This window comes from Choloepus didactylus, chromosome 3 (genome assembly GCF_015220235.1).
Source record: "Choloepus didactylus isolate mChoDid1 chromosome 3, mChoDid1.pri, whole genome shotgun sequence".
NCBI classification, from domain to species: domain Eukaryota; kingdom Metazoa; phylum Chordata; class Mammalia; order Pilosa; family Megalonychidae; genus Choloepus; species Choloepus didactylus.
This window is the reverse complement of record NC_051309.1, coordinates 194,711,804-194,729,086: the sequence shown is the minus strand read 5'-3', so window position 1 is coordinate 194,729,086 and position 17,283 is coordinate 194,711,804.

The following is a 17,283-nucleotide window of genomic DNA, read 5'->3' as shown; positions in this document are numbered from 1 at the left end:
GGGGTAAAGTAGGAACATGTTGGAAGTTAAGCAGTTATCTTAGGTTAGTTGTCTTTTTCTTAGTCTCTTGTTATGGTCTCTTTGAAATGTTCTTTTATTGTATGTTTGTTTTCTTTTTAACTTTTTTTTCATACAGTTGATTTAACAAAGAAGGGAAAGTTAAAAAAAAAAAAAAGAAAAACAAGGAAAAAAAGATGTAGTGCCCCCATTGAGGAGCCTGTGGAGAATGCAGGGGTATTGGCCTACCCCACCTCGATGGTTGCTAACATGACCACAGACATAGGGGACTGGTGGTTTGATGGGTTGAGCCCTCTACCATAGGTTTTACCCTTGGGAAGACGGTTGCTGCAAAGGAGAGGCTAGGCCTCCCTATGGTTGTGCCTGGGAGCCTCCTCCCGAGTGCCTCTTTGTTGCTCAGATGTGGCCCTGTCTCTCTAGCTAAGCCAACTTGAAAGGTGAAATCACTGCCCTCCCCCCTACATGGGATCAGACACCCAGGGGAGTGAATCTCCCTGGCAACGTGGAATATGTCTCCCAGGGAGGAATGTAGACCTGGCACCGTGGGACGGAGAACATCTTCTTGACCAAAAGGGGGATGTGAAATGAAATGAAATAAGGTTCAGTAGCAGAGAGATTCCAAAAGGAGCCGAGAGGTCACTCTGGTGGGCACCCTTACGCACACTTTAGACAACCCTTTTTAGGTTCTAAAGAATTGGGGTAGCTGGTGGTGGATACTTGAAACTATCAAACTACAACCCAGAACCCATGAATCTCAAAGACAGTTGTATAAAATTGTAGCTTATGAGGGGTGACAATGGGATTGGGAAAGCCATAAGGACCACACTCCACTTTGTCTGGTTTATGGATGGATGAGTAGAAAATAGGGGAAGGAAACAAACAGACAAAGGTACCCAGTGTTCTTTTTTATTTCAATTGCTCTTTTTCACTCTAATTATTATTCTTGTTATTTTTGTGTGTGTGCTAATGAAGGTGTCAGGGATTGATTTAGGTGATGAATGTACAACTATGTAATGGTACTGTGAACAATCGAAAGTATGATTTGTTTTGTATGACTACGTGGTATGTGAATATATCTCAATAAAATGAAGATCAAAAAAAATAAAAATAAAAAATACGGTGCTGAGACAACTGTTTATCGACATGCAAAGGAAAGAATTTGGAACTACATGCAAACATGAACTCATAATGTATCAAAGATCTAAATATAAGTGTGAAAACTCTAATATTCTTAGAAGAAAACATAGGGGTGAATCTTCCAAACCTTAAATTTGGCAAAAGATTCCTATATATGACACCTAATGCATGAGCAACAAAAGAAAAAAGTTGTATTGGAATTCAGCAAAATCAAAGGCCTAGTGCTCAAAGGAAACCTTCAAGAATCTGAAAGGACAACCCACAGATTCAGAGAAAATATTTCCAAATCATCTCTCAAAAGAGATTTGTAGCTAGACTATACAAATAACTGTTCTCAACTCAACAATATAAAGACAAACCAATTATAAATTCACAAAGGATCTGAAAAGTCATTTCTCCCAGAAAATATTATAAGTGCAGTAAGCACATGCAAAGATTCTCAACTTCATCAGTGTTTAGGGGAATACAAAACAAAACAAAATCACTGGAATGACTGGATCAAAAAGACAGGTGTTGGTAAGAATGTGGAGAACTTTGAAACACCATACATTGCTGGAGGGAATGTAAATTATATAGTCTATTTGCAGGAGTGTCTAGCAGCTATTCAAAAGGTTAAACCATACAGTTAACATATGACCCATCAATCCCACTCCTAGGTATACAGCAAAAAGAAATGAAAACATTATGTCACCCAAAAAAACTTGTATAAAATGTTTAAAGCAGCATTATTCATAACTAAAAAGTGGAAACTGGGAAAATGTCCATCAAATGATTGGGTAACAAAAACATGGTATATCCTAGTGTTTGCCTAGGCTTGGGGATTTGGTGATATGGGAAGTGACAGCTGATATGCAAGTGATTGCTTTGGGATGACGAAAATACTCTGAAATTGATCATGGTGATGTTTGTAAAACTCCATGAATATTCAATGCCATTGAATTGTATACTTTAATTGGTGCTTTTTATGGTACAGAAATTATGTCCTAATAAAGCTGATACAAAAAGATAAACATTAAAGAGGAAAAAATATTGCATATGTTGAAAAACAAGTTTAGAAAATCTATCACACCCTCTACTCTGCCAATACATGTATCCACTGGGGACTCTGAGATTAAGGGAAATTATTGTGAGATGCACTGCCTCAGTCCCGCCCATTTCTGCTTTTTATCACATGTATTTGTGCCCTTTGCTAACCAGAAACTAATTCTAACCTCATATTCCACCCACACATGTTTGCGTCTGTGCTTATATGTGGCCTCCTCTGGTGACATGACCCTTGGTCAGCATTATTTACAGATACCCCTGCTGATGGAGAAGCTCAGCAACCATGATATACTGATATGAATAAAACCTGAATAAATGATATAGTAGTCTGTTCAATATTAAACATGTTAATTAATATGTGTGATAATTTTTGGAAATATAGAATGAACAGTTCACTGGGCACACAAGAAATGTAGGCTCCATTACAACTTTATTTACAACCTAAAAGATTTAGAGATGTATGTAATATAGAAAATATTGAGTGTATGCATTAGCATTTTGGTGAATATTTTTAGTTACTTCCAGTTCATCAGTTTCACTATCTAACTGAAAAAAAAAAGTACACTTCTGAGGGAATTTTAAAGTAAAGGATACAATAATGTAAAATATTAGTTTAACAAAGAACCGTGATGACAGTGCTATTGGCATACTTTGAGGGATATAAATAAGATTATAGCTACACTGATGAGAATAGTGACAGCAAGAGAAAAGGAGAGATTATAAATATTTTTTAATTTCTAAATTAAGAAAGTAGCAATAAAGATGCATTGGGATGTATTGATAGAGGTACAATACTATTTTAATAGTCAGTAAATTCTAAAGTTGCTGTTAACATTGATATGTATTTCTTGCTTCATATCTTGACCTTGGATAAATTGCCCAAACTCTTTTTATCATAATGCCATCTTTAATAAAATTTTAATAACTTTTACCTCACAGAACTTCACTAAAAATTTCCTTTGATTGAAAACAAAAAATCTTTTTAGTCTGTTTATACCTGATGCCAAATTAACAGATTGATTGATTAGCTATTGCAATGAAATACCTGTCAATTCAATAAAAATGGTAAATATTGCTATTTAACTCATTGAATTGCTTTTCTCCCCACTTTTTAACTAGTCGTAATGAAAGAGAGCACTTAGAATGTCTATATAGTTTATACATACTCTACACTGCATCCAGGTATTATGTAAAGGTACTTTAAATCTTTAAGACAGTGAATGGACTAAATGCAATAAAATACCAACTAAATGCAATAAAATACCAACTAAATTGTGATTTTTTCCTTTTATTCACATTTCAATTCTTACATCAATTGATTGCTTTATTAAAGACATAACATTTTGTTTTCTTGCTTGAGTTACGTTAGAAAATGACTGTGATAAGCAGATTAATGTCCTTCCAAAGATGTTCATGTCCTAATCTCCATAACCTGTAAATACATTTTGTTACATGGCAAGGGGGAAATAAAGTTTCAGATACAATTAAGATTGCTAATCAGCTGACTTCAAACTAATGAGATGATCATGGATTATCTAGGTGGGCACAATGTAATCATAAGCGTCCTTAAATGGGAAAAGGGAGCTTGGAAGTCTAAGTGTGGTCAGAGAGCTATTTGAAGATACTAACCAAGAATTACATGAGGCCTCTCTCAAAGCTAGAAAAGACAAGGAAACTGGTTCCCCACTGGAACCTGCAGAAGGAATGAAAATCTGCTGACACCTTGGTTTTAGACCTGTTAAAATGTATTTCAGGTTTCTAATCTCCAGGATTACAAGAAAATAAATTTGTTTTGTTTTAAGTCACTAAATTTTGGTAATTTGTTACACTGCTATAGGAAAGTAATACAATATCTATGCATAAAAAAGTGTCATTTTGTGTACATATATTCTTTCATTCCTGAAAACCATTCTTGAACATACTGTTTTCCAGCTCTATTTTTAGGATTTGAGATATATCAGTAACAAACAAACATGCCTACATTCATGAAGGTAAATTTCAGCAAAGGTATCAGAAAATAAACAGTAAACCTGTATTTATTTTTATAGCTTTCTATCTTTATATATATGCATAGATAGAGAAAAGAAAATAATTTGTTGAACACATTTACATATGTTTTGTACCTCCTCACTTTCCTCTTAATTTATTCAACTTTCAGAAATATTTATTGACTACTAATAGTTTTTGACACTTCTACGAACTTGTTTTATTCTAAGTGCTCTATGTAAAACAATGAATAAGATATAGTATTCCTTCCCTCATGACGGTAGCATTCTAGTGAAATAAACATGTAAACAAATGAAAAAAACAAAATGATTTGACAGTGAAAAATACAATTAAGAAATAACAAACGGATATAATAATGAGAGTAGTATTAGTAGATAGAATAATTAGTGGCACTGTCTCCAAGGAAGTGACATTTGAGAAAGAACCAAACTTTAATGAAAAACGGAAGTGTTCTTCCCCTCCACCACCATCCCTGTGTGTTTCTCTTTTTCCTTCTCCCTCTCTATTTTTTTCTCTTGCAGTTTGGGCTGAGTTCTGGCTCCAGTTGCAGAATGAGATAATAGGGAGTAGGGATGCTAAAACTCAAATAGAACCCACTGTCTTTTTGGCCATAGGAAATAGAGAAGGAGACTTTGTGACCTAGATAATGAGGTAGAATCCCTGAAAGGCAGAAAGCTGAAGAATGAGATATCCTAATTCTGTGTATGAACTTGTAAAAGTCTCATTTTAAACTCCTGAGCTCTGTATGCAAGGACAGACTCACAGAAATCTTAGCTTAGGCTTGGAGTACTGTTGAGATTTGAACCATCATCCAAAGAAAGCTGGACAAAGCTTACTGTATAACTTCACTGTATTGATTGCCTGCTAAAATGAAGACACCAACATTCTCCAGAGGATTATAACAGAACCCAGACACTTTACAGCATAACATTCAAAATGCCCAAGGCACAACTCAAAATTAGAAGACAACAAAGAAACAGGAAAGTGTAACCCTTTCTCAAGAGAAAGACTATGAGCATATTCCAATCTTAAAATGACCTTAAGGTTAGAATGATCAAAGACTTTGAAGCAGGTATTATACTCCATGTGGTAAAGAAAACCACATTTGAAATGAATAACATGGTAGAAAATATTTGCAGAAAAATAGAAACTATAAAAATAAATAGATATTTCAGAACTGAGAAAAGAACTATGTCTGGTATTTATTTTTTTTTTTAAGTTTTCTAGATGGGCTATATTGCAAAATAGAGATGCAGAGGGAAGAAAGGGTGAACTTCAAGGTAGATCAATAGTATCTCATCTGAAGAACAATGAGGAAAAAAATGATAAAAAAGGAAAAGTCAAAAGCATGTGGGAAAATATCAAAAGGTCTAACATTCTTATCATTAGAGTCCAAGAATGAGAGGCGAAAGAAATTGGGATATGTGTGTGTGTGTTATTTTATGATATCTTTGCTGAAATTTAGTTCCAAGAATGGAGGGACACACACACACACACACACACATATTTCAAACACATATATTTGAAAAGATAATGAATGAAACCTTCCCAAATTTGGTAATAGAAGTAATTGGCTTATTTGAGGAGCTCAGCAAACCAAAAATGGGATATAATGATTCAAATAACAATGGGTACCACGTCTGAAACCCTGGATACCAAGAGAAATTTTTAAAGTTCTGAAACAAAATTTTGTCAAACCAAAATTGTACATCCAGTTAAAAGAGCCTATGCAAAATATTAAAGTATAAAGACATTTTCAAATGAAGGGAAGCATAAAAGAATTTGTCCCCAACAGAACCTGAACTATGAAACATGCTAAAAGAAGTCCTGGCTAAAGGAAAATGATCCCTCAGGGGGACCTCAATATTCAGGAATATATTGAGAACATTCAAAATGATAAATATTTGTGCATATATAAAAAGCATTTTTTTCCCTCAAGTTCTAAAAGTGTCTATTACTATGTAAAGGAAAATAATATATTATGTCCGATGTAATATATATGATAACTATGACATAAAAGGGAGTGGTATGGGTGAAGGAATCAAAGAGCTTTATTTTTTGCTAAATGTCACAAGAAGTAGAACAATATTTATCCTAACATTAGATACATAAATTGCAATTTCTAGCATAATCACTATATATATAATCACTATATATATATGTATCTATTGTTTACTTAACTTGTTACCTACAAATAAACATTTATATTTTCCCAAAGATATGGTATTTTATACAATGTTACAATCAATCTTCATGTACGTTCATTTTGCACACATGATAGCATAACCTTACGATAAATTTATAAGTAGACTGAATGTATAACATATATATTCAGAGATAAATAGCAAACATCTAATCAATAAATTAAAAATGAAATATTGAAAAATTAACTGGAAAAAGTGAAACAAGGAACAAAAACAAAAATGATAGAAGTAAATCTAAACCTATGTGACATTAAATGATAATGGTCTGAACACACCAATGCAAAGAGAATAGATTTATAGAATGGCTCAAGAAGGATGCACCAAACAACTATATGCCTATAGCAGACAACTATCAATATAAATACACAGATAAGTTGCAACTAAATAGTTGAGTATATATAATTATATATATAATGAAAATGCTATGCATAAGCTGGCTATTAATAGCAGAAAGATTTACTTCATTACACAGTATTACCTATGATAAAGAGGGACGTGATAATAATAAGGACAATTAATCAGGTAAATATAATGAACATGAATGAAAGCCATGGTAGTGAATATATATTTTATTCTACTATAATCCATTGGAAAAGTTTTAAGCGGAGTAGCAATGTTATCTCATTAGTGTTTATAATGGCATTCTACACTGTACTAGGTAGACAGCAAAGTATAGCAACCAAGGCAATAACTTATCTCGGCTTCTACTATAATGGTAGCATTGAAGATAAAGTGGCTATATTTGGTAAATATTTGGAAGTAGATCTGATAGAATTTACTGATCTATTGAGCATGAAATGTGAGAGAAAAGGAGAAAATCAAGGTTAATTCCCTGAGGTTTTGTCTCAAGCTTACTAGGTGGATAACTCTTCTGATATCTAGCAGGGAATAAAACGATTGTGTCTATTTGAGAGAAGGAATTAAGATTTCAACTTTTAACACAGATTTTGAAATGCCAATTAAATATCCACATTGATATATCTAGTTGTCATTTCTATATATAAAGTTTGTGCACAGAGTCATTTCAGGGTATTATATGGGAAATTAAATGCACATATAAGCATTTAAATTTGTTTTCTCATTAATTATTACATATTGGCACAAAGGTCCACTTTATTATTTTTATATTTTTATTGTCTATGTAGTATATTTTATGGATGCTCTATTGTTTACTTAACTTGTTACCTATAAATAGACATCTATATTTTCCCTAAAATATGGTATTTTATACAATGTTACAATTAATCTTTGTGTACATTCATTTTCTACACGATAGCATAACTTTATGATAAATTTATAAGTAGACTGAATGTCTTATACATTTACATATGATAAACACTCCTTCATAAAATTGATTACGCTGAGTAGACATGTATAGTCACAATAACCTTCCTTCCACTGTAAAAAAGGAGGCTGTTTTGGTTTGCTCAAGACAAAATGCAATATTCCAGAAATGGACTGTTTTTAACAACGGGGATTTATTAGCTTACGAATTTTCACTTCTGAGGCCATGAACATGTCCAACTCAAGGCATCAACAAGACAAAATGGTTCATTTCCATCTACTAAATTTTTTGAACAAGTATTCAAAGAGTTTCTATCTTTGAAAATAAACTATGAGTTTAGATTCAATGCTAACTCATTGTAGTTGTTCATGCAATTTTATTGAGCTATACTCATATACCATACAATCAGCCAAAGTGTACAGTCAATTATTCACAGGATCATCATATAATTGTACATTCATCACCATAATCAATTTTTGAAACTTTCCATTACTTCAACAAAATAAAAATAAGAATACAAATAAAAATAAAAGTAAAAATGAACACCCATAACTTCCCATACCCTTCCATCTCTCCCATTATTAATTTACTTTTTGTCCCATTTTTCTATTCCTCTGTGTGTTACAAGTTTTTCACAATTATACAGCCACACAATATAAGCTATATAGTTATATGATTGTCTTCAAGAATCAAGGATACTGGATTGCAGTTCAACAGATTCAGAATTTCCTTCTAGATATTCTAATACACTAAAAACAAAAAGGGGTATCTATGTAAGAATAACTTTCAGAATGACCACTTGGCCCCATTTGAAATCTCTCAGTCACTGAAACTTTTATTTTGTTTCATCTCTCTTTCCCCCTTTTGGTCAAGAGGGTTTTCTCAATCCTGCAATGCCAGGTCCTGGCACACCCCTGGGAGTCATGTCCCCTCTAGCGGGGAGGGGAAGGAGTTTATGTTCAGAGTTGGCTTAGAGAGAGAAGCCACATCCGAACAACAAAAAACGTTCTCTGACGGCAAAACTTAAGACACAATTATAGATAGGCTTAGCTTCTCCTTTGCAGTAACACACTCCAGAAGGGCAAGCCCAAAGATCAAGGGCTCACCCTACTAAACTTGTAGTCCCCAATGCTTGCAACAATATCAGGAATTCCCTGGGTGGGAATGGAAATGTCATCATATAGACTATGGTGGTGAATGCATTAGTATGTCATTATGCTGAAATCATTGATTGTCTACTTAGGATGGATAGTATGGTGTATGAATAAGACTGTTTAAAATAAATAAACAAAGGGATACAGGTATTGGAGGAAATGTGGAAAGAGGTATGTATCTATTCCCTGTTAGTGGGGAAGTAGAATGGTGCAGCCATCTGGAAGGCAGTGTAGTTGTTCCAAAGGAAGCTAACTCTGGGATTGCCATATGGTCCTGCAGCCCCGTTATTGGGTATATACTTGGAAGAACTGAGATTAGGGGCACAGATGTATATTTGCACCCTGGCATTTATGGCAGCAGTATTAACAATTTTCAATGGTTGGAGGTGGCCTAAGGGAACGACTTGTAAGCAGAATGGTGAACTGTGATGTATGTATACAATGGAATGTTCAGTGGCAGCAAGAAGGAATATAGTTGTGAGGTATGCAACTAGGTGAATGGACCTTGAAGACAGTATTTTGAGTAAAATAAGCCTGAAGTGAAAAAACAAACATTATAATGTCTCACTAATATGGACTAACTATAATGTGCAAACTGTGAGAATTAAATCTGAGGTTATCAGGGGAAGGTTTATTGTAAAGGTTCCTCGATTGTAAGCTCTTAGAGCAGTCACATCCATTCCTGAGTTGTAACGGCTATTTCTAAATTCTGAGATGTTGAGCTGTTTCCGTATAACCTGGTTGGTTCTGGAACTTCGGGTATCTGTGTGACACCTGAGACTCTGAGCCAGAGTTTAGCAGCTATGAATGTTGGCATTACCCCATACAGCAACTATTAAAAAAGCTGAAAAAGAGATCAGAGTTCAGTTAGAGAAACAAACAAATGGGACTTGGTTAGGACTAAGGTAAGTCAGACTAAGTGAATTGAGAGTCCTGGCTGTCAGGTGGTTCCAGAAGGAACTATACATGGTTTAATAGAAGTAAAGAAGAAAAATCAAACTGATTCGTTTGCAGTGTTATAATATATATCCCCTTTATAATTTCAGACAATGGAATAGTTTACAAAAGTAAGTGCAAGATAGATAAATTCAATTCTTTTTGCCTTTGTTTTGTTGTTCACGGAGTATTATAACTTCTTAAATAGGATATAGGCTGCATTGGGACTTCTTTTTACATATGAGTACTCAGATCCTTTAGTATTTTTGACAAGTCAATTATCAAAAGGATTTAAAAATATTTTTTAATAGACATCATACATATTGTGTGGAATATCATCCAAACTAATGTTCTTTTAATATGATTCTTGGGAGTACCTGGTTGTTCTTTGTGTAAATCTGACATCCAAAAGAGGGAGTAAAACATCTGTTTATGCCTGTAATAAAGGTGATTTCTGAGAATTGTTTGCTGAATAGCTCCACAACAAGATGTACATCATTTTTATTGATGATATGGGAGGTGTCATTTATGAAGCTTAGGTACATCATTTTCTTATTGGGAAAATATAAACTTGCTTGGATCATGGGAAAAAAATACTTTAACAGAGACATAAATAGAATCAGTAGCAGCATATGAAATGATCCCAAAAATATTTTCAAAAAGTAAAAAAGATTTTTTGTTTAATCTATCCAAATATAAAAATTTAAATCTTCTCAGTGCATAGGGTACTCCATTAATATTTGTTAAGACACTAGAGTGCTATTTAGTTATCAAAGTGTCTGAACTAAAATAAAATATTTCTAATGATGTCTCTTCTGTTTTGAGACTGTTGTGTGCCCCAGGAAAGATTATGTTCTTTTGACCTACTCTGGGGTGCAGATTTATTATGGGTGGAATCATTTGATTAGATATTTTCCATCGAGGTGTGACCCCACCCATATAAGGTGGGTCTGATTAGTTTACTGGAGTTCTTAAGAGACCTAAGGAGCTGACACAGACCCAGATGTTTGGAGAGGCAGACAGAAATATGTTTGGAGATGATAAGGTAAGAGATGAAGCCCAGAGTTTGCCCCAGAGAAACTAAGAGAGGACCCCCAGACTCTTAGAGAGAAACACCTTGGGAGAACAAGTAAGGATGCACAGGGGCTGAGTGAGAGAAGCTAACAGAGACAGAAGCCCAGAGATAATTTGGAGAAAGCCATTTTGAAACCAGAACCCAGGAGCAAATGACCCACAGACACCAACCATGTGCCTTTGCAGCTGTCAGAGGTGTTTCAGTGCCTTCGGCCTTTCTTCAGTGAAGGTATCCTTTGGTTGTTGTGTTAGCTTGGACACCTTCATGGCCTTAGAACTGTAAACTTGTAAAGTAATAAATCTCCTTTATGAAAGTCAATCCATTTCTGGTATTTTGTATAACAGCAGCTTCGGCAAACTGGAACAGCACCTTACTTGTTCTGTGGTCTATCCTATTTTTTTTTTTTTTTTCTTTTTCTCTAATGAGCAACTAGGTAAAAATTGGTAACTAAATTAGAGTACAATAATATCTTACAGTATTGAAGGTATTACTTCAAGTTTAAAAACAAAATATTACTCATGCTAAAATGACCATTTCAAAGAAAATTTGAACATTTCACAAGGTTGTGATGCATAAAATTATGCAATTAATTTAATTTAGATAATTATTTTAAACCTTGTTTTTAGAAGTTCATATCTATGTATCAGCATTTTTCCCACAGTTTCCTATAATTTGACTTTTATAAAACAGACATTGAGTTCCCAGTTTTGAAAAACTTCCATTAATATACTTTAGAATGCATTATATATATTTGTCAGCTCTGCAAATCATGCCATTAAAATAGAAATCAATCATACATCAATTAAAATCTATGTTCCTACTGCAATGGATTTATTTAATGATAGTGAACCTGTATCAAAGTACCAATAGGATTTTGTATGGTCTCTTAAAATTTGTAATCTGTGACACATATGTGGCAGAAGGAATATTAGCTATAAATGATAAATTTTTACTTCAAAAAATACTACTTTTTAGGACTAAATTACATAATGTGCTCAAAATTTCAGTTAATGGATTAGAGATGATGACTGACATGTAAATGTGACATTATCAAATGAGTCAGTTGAGAGAATATTCTAGTTTTTCCCAACATGAATTAATAGCCCTAGTAAAAAAAAAGTGTCAGATGATTATCAGTGAGTGGGTTCTCTCTGTCCCTGTTTTTCTCTCTCTTTCTCTCTCTCTCTTTCTGTGTGTATGTCTTTCTCTCTGTCTCAGGCAGTCATACACATTGACACATATGAACGCATGTGCTGTGCTGGATATGCACATACACAACTATACACACAACAAAAGTTGAGCAACAACTTTTCAACAAATGGTGCTGGAGCAACTGGCAATCCACAGGAGAAAATAAAAAAAAAGAAACTTGACTGAAACCTTACCCTTTATACATAAATAAACTCAAAATAGATCATAGACTTAAATATAGGGTGTAAATCAATGAAATTTTTAGAAAATATATGAAGAAGAAAATTCTTGTTATCTAGGGCTAGGCAATGAGTTCTTAGACTTAACACGAAAAGCACAATCCATAAAAGGAAAAATTGATAAATTGGACCTTGACAACACTAAAAACTTCAAACCTGCAAAAGACCATTAAGAGGGTGAAAAAACAAACTACAATGTAGATGAAATATTTTCAAACCACATACCCACCAAAGAACAAGTGTCTGGAATACATAAAGAACATACAAAACTCAGGAGTAAAAAAACAAACATTCCAAATAGAAAAATGGGCAAAATACATGGAGAGAAATTTCACTAAACAAGATATATAGAGAACAAATAAGCACAGGAAAATATGTTCAACATCATTAGCCTTCAGGGAAATGTAAATTAGAAATAACAATGAGATATCACTACACACTTATCAGAATTGCTAAAATAATAATAAAAAAAATAGTGACAACACCAAATGCTGGCCACATGCAGAGATACTGGATTACTCCTACATTGTTGATGTGAATGTAAAATGCTAGTCTATCTGGAAAAGAATGTAACACCTTCTTAAAAAACCTAAATCTGCAACTACCTAATGATTGAACTCCTGGGCATTTATCCCAGGGAAATGAAAACTTACATTTATACAAAAATATTTGTAGAAATTTTATTAGTAATAGCTCAAAACTGCAGTCAGTCCCAATTTCCTTCAAGAGGTGAATGGCTAAACAAAGGATTACAACTCACCAATAAAAAGTAATAAACAATGGATCTACACAACTTGTTGATTTTCCAGGAAATTATGCAGAGAAAAAAGCCAAACTCAAGTGTTACATAATTTATGGTTCCCTTTATGCGCCGTTTCTGAATGATGAAATTTTAGAAATGGAGAACAGACTAGTAGTTCCCAAGGGTTAGGGATGGGGTGGGATAGGGAGTGGACTGGGAGGTATATATTGTTATAAAAGGGCAATGAAAGAGATCCTGGATATAATGGAATTGCTAGGGTCTCGATTGTGGTGGTAGATTCATGACTCTACACAGGTGACATAATTGTATAGAACTTAATACACCAATGTGCATGCCAACAAATGAATAAAACTGGAGAAATATGTGTAAGTTCTGTAGATTAAACTATTGTCAATATATTGATTATGATACTATGATATAATTTTGCAAAGTGTTAACATTGGGTGAAACTGGGAAAAATGTACAAGGGATATCTTTGTTTTATTTCTTACAACTGTATTTGAATCTATAATTATCTCAATATTAAAAACAATGTTGAGGAATGACATTCCAGTAATATTTTTAAGGAATCAGCACAAAATAATAACTTGAGTTTTTCTTTCTGAATTGTTTTACTTTTAGAGGCTATCATTTAAAAGCAATGATCATAGCTTCATTAGAATAGATATTAACTATGGATTCATTAAACCAAGGCCCTGAAACACTTATGCTTTCTTGATATTTACATTGGAAACATGTAAATATAAGTCTTGAGACTAGAAAAGTCTTCTGATATTCATGTGAGTGATAGAGTGTTGGAAAATCCAGACAATTCCAGCATAAAACATTTTTAATGGGCAATATTCAGTTGTTTTAGGATAAAACTCTAATTCAATCAGAAATCTCAAGGGTAAATGGTGCTTTAATAGTCCCTTATAATTGCACTTTAACTTTTTGAGTTGTTCTTCCCTTAAACTCACCAATGCTGGCTTTCTGCAATAATTAATCTAAGCTCTGGTAATCAATGAGCCAAAGTTCCCAGTGCTTAAATTTCTCTGCAAACAGGATTAACTCTTTCAGTGGAACAAAGCCTTACTTTTTTGAGTAGTACACTAATGGTCTGAAAATTAAATTTTTGGTTGAGTAATTAAGATGCTTAGCCAAGGAAATGTTTCCTGAATGCAGCTAATAGGTCCAGATGTTATTTCTTAGTTCACTATTTTAAAGGACATGCAAATTACATTGTACAGAAGATAAGCCTAATTCTTATATTCAGTACATTTTTGGTTGCTTTCTGTAAGTCAAGTCATATGAACACAAATATAGAATACTTTTGCTTGGATTGTAACTGTGATATTTTAGTAAATATTTAATTTGGGGATATGATGCAAAATTTAGTAAAACTAAATATCATAGCAATAAGAATCTTTTCTATCATTTTCCCAAAGTATGTGTGATTATATTATCTATTTTTCTCATATATTTTTCATTTAAAATTCATATAATTTCATATTTTATTTGTGAAATTACATTAAGAAAAAACAGTTATTAAATGACCTCCTATTACAATGAAAGGTGACATAGTTAATTTTCTGTATTTTAACAAGACATTAACACTGTTGTAAAATTTGGATGGAAGTGTCCATTTTTAACTAAATTGTAATCAAGATCACAAAGGAACTAATAAATAATTCTTAGTAGCAAAGGTGCTACTGACACATTTGTGAACAGGTATTCCATTTGATTACACACATTAGTTAGGTCAAAAATATTCCAAGCTTCTTTAATAGTTTTGTGATTTCAAAATGTGCTACTTGCTAAAAAACTAATTCTGACTTCAGAGCCTCTGGTCTGGATGACTCTTTGCATTCTAAGTAGAACCATCTCCTGCCTTGCAGGTTGTTTTCAGTTTGTTGTTTGTTTGATTGTTTTCCTGGTCGAGTCCATTACTTATCAGCTATAGCTGGTGGTCAGTTTTTCAGCCTACATACTCTGCACTATTAATCTAACATTAAAAAATTCAATTAAATGATTGCTATACTTACAAACATATAGCAATATATAAAACAAATGAAGGCCTTATTGTATAGAATGAATGTTATTAAATAATCATGACACCAGATCAATAAATCTAACACAATTCAGATTTCTAAATGTGATAAAATTTTGATTTGCTATTCATTAACTATCTCTGCTTTCTATATGTAGTTGTTTTTATTTTGACTGCCTCCTTTCTACTTTCCATAGTAATTTAAAATTAATTTTTATGAGACCATATCTCTGGGGAATGATTATCATGTGAGAAGAGAAGGAAAGCAACATTTGTTTAAAGCATACTATGTGCTAGGCAGTTGGGTGTACCATTTTGTCACTAGTGTAACTTTGAGAGACAGATATTCCTATTACCATTACCACATGAAGAAGTAAAAGCTCAAGGATGTTGAGTAATGAAATGTCATACAATCAGTGATTTTAAAACAAAAATTTTAGTTTCCCTTTGCCTGTTCCTAGAGATCTTTCCATTATATTTTCTAGAATATTATATAGTATTCTTATTTTCCAAGTTGTCCCAATCAATCTGCTAGGATAGCCAGGCACTAAGCTTCCTTAGGGCAAGAAACTACTAGGTTGTTCAGGATAGGCCTGCTTGATGGTCTAGCTTTTAATTTTGTATACTGGCATACAGTTGCAAAAATAATGCAAAATCAATACAGAGAACTCCAATACTCCCTACCCATACACCCAGTGGTAATAGTACCCTTCTCAAAAATAAAAATAAATAAATAAATAAATAAAAATAAATAAATGTTAAAAAGTAAATAAAAAAACATTAGATGCATGGGTTAATTTCTGAACTGTAAATTCTGCTTTGTTTAAACATCTGTCCTTGTGCCAGTACCATGCTTTTTTTTTTATTACTATAGCTTTGTAATTAGTTTTAAAATCTGGAAGTGTGGGTTCTCCAACTTCATTCTTCTTTATCAAGAGGTTTTGGCTATGTGGAATCCTTTACACTTCCATATGAGTTTGATGAATAGTATTTCTATTTTGCAAAGAATATTGCTGGAATTTTGATTGGGATTTCATTGATTCTGTAAATAACAAAAGATATTCAAATTTGAAAGCAAGAAGTAAAACTCTCCCTATTTGCAGAACACATGATCTAGTGTCGAGAAGTATGTATATAAGAAAGCTACTAGACCTAATAAATTAATTCAGAGAAATGGTGGGGTACAAGATCAATGTACAAAAATGGCTGCCTTTCTCTATATCTGCAATGATCAATCTGAAAAGCAAATTTTTAAAAAAAGCAATTATATTTATAATAGCAACTAAAAGAACAAAATATTTAGGAATAAACTTAACCAATGATGTAAAAGACTTGTACATGGAAAACTACAAATTGCTGAAAGATATTAAAGAAAACCTAAGTAAACTGAGAAATATTCCATGCTCATGGATTGGAAGACAATATCAGTAAGATGTTAATGGTACCATTACAAGCCTTCTTTCTAATTTATGAACTTCTTGCAACTCTGCTACAAATATGTTCTATTTTCATCAGGTTCAAGTTGAGGAAACCAAACCTTATGCAAAAGAAATCATTTGATTAAGGTAGCACAGATGATGGACAGTGGCTGAACTCAGTTGCAAATCCAAGATTATTTGACTCCCTTTTCTAAGGAATTTAATGTTTTCAATTCTCCAAGTTGACCCAAAGCAGTTTCAAAACTCATACTACTTTTCTTGTTCAGTTTATTTTCCAAGTAACTCTGTTCCTTCTATTGTTCCTCAGTATCTTGCTTAATCCCTGGCTTTTCATCATTCATTTTTCTTCTTTTTTCTAAATACTTTCCTTGGTGAATTCATCTACTTCTATGACATTCATTGCCATAAACATGCTGATGACTTCTAGAGTCTATACTTGCACCTGAAATATAGGTGGGATTTCCCACAGCATTCTGTGCATCTCCATTTGAATTTACTAAAGATATCTAAATGTCTAACATCTAAATTCATAATCAGGCCTTCCATTCTTAAACAAGCTTAAACATGGCTTATTGATTTTATGTCTTATTTATCTCATTGCTCTGACATTAAAACACAAACTTTTAGTATGGCTAATAAGACCCATAATGTTATAAACTTTGCTTATTTTTCTAGCTGTGTCTCCACCATTGCCAGTGGCTGGTATTAGGTGAGGAGAATGAGGCAGTTACTTCCTATGAGCTATTTAAGAGGTTACCAAAA